General features: G+C 35.7%; 1 non-coding gene across 1 annotated transcript in view; it reads left to right on the forward strand.

The window, feature by feature from the left end:
* The window catches only part of LOC109911060, a 61,020-nt gene extending 60,100 nt beyond the window's left edge, over positions 1–920 (forward strand). Inside the window, exon 4 of the transcript XR_007262461.1 lies at positions 854–920. This is a non-coding gene — a transcript (ubiquitin-conjugating enzyme E2F (putative)). The remainder of the gene's footprint in view (positions 1–853) is intronic.

Here is a 920-nt window from a genome sequence, read left to right on the forward strand (position 1 = left end):
CTCTGTCTATTTATGGTTCTCTGTCTATTTATGGTTCTCTGTCTATTGATGCCTCCTTAAGAATATATTTATTTTGTTATTTCTTTTCCCATTTAAACATCTACATTGCCAATTCATCATCTTGTTTGCAAACTACTCCAACCAATTAATTCGCAACAGAACTTTTATTTCTCCAAATTCTGCCTTTTTTCTGCATAGTACACTTATTATTGACACATGCTGCTTTTCTTGCCTTGGAATGTTGTGGCCAAAAGTCCCCTTTCTTCTGTATTTTTGGCTTGAGCTATTCATTCCACTTGCTTTCCCAGAATTAGATGGTCAATCTTTATCACAAGATCCAGATGATTACTGTCAGCCTTATGAATGGTCTCTCTGTCAGGATGATGAATTGCCAGCAGACCATTGCCAGGTTTTTGATCTATATTAGATTACTTACAAAATAGACCATTATCAACCAATGTTCTGGTGGTTTAAACCCATTATTGGACAGTTTATTACTTATTTCTGTGTTCTGTCTTAATCAAAATTTCAATTAAATAATACAGGAAAAGACCACATTTTAGAATATATTTACCCAAAGAGAACTGATTGCAATAATCTGCATGCACATGAAGATCGAGATTAATAAAACTGCATGTGGATCCTAAAATTATAGGTTTAGGTGCCAGAGAGATGGACTTCAGTGGGAGAGTCATTGTATCAGCAGGATGGGCTTAGATGGGAATTTAATGCACAAAGGGATGAGTTGAGTGGCCTTTTGAGCTCCTTATCTTTACACCTTTTGTTCTGAGTGCTCATTTTATTTGCATTCACTCCATTTATTGATTTTTTTTTTCTCCCTCTCTCTTTACAGGCACGTGTAAATTGGATTTTCCTGATGCAAACAAACTTTATTCCTTCCAACTGAATGTCATGCCAGG

The sequence above is a fragment of the Rhincodon typus genome, chromosome 7 (assembly GCF_021869965.1).
Source record: "Rhincodon typus isolate 14 chromosome 7, sRhiTyp1.1, whole genome shotgun sequence".
Classification (NCBI taxonomy): Eukaryota; Metazoa; Chordata; class Chondrichthyes; order Orectolobiformes; family Rhincodontidae; genus Rhincodon; species Rhincodon typus.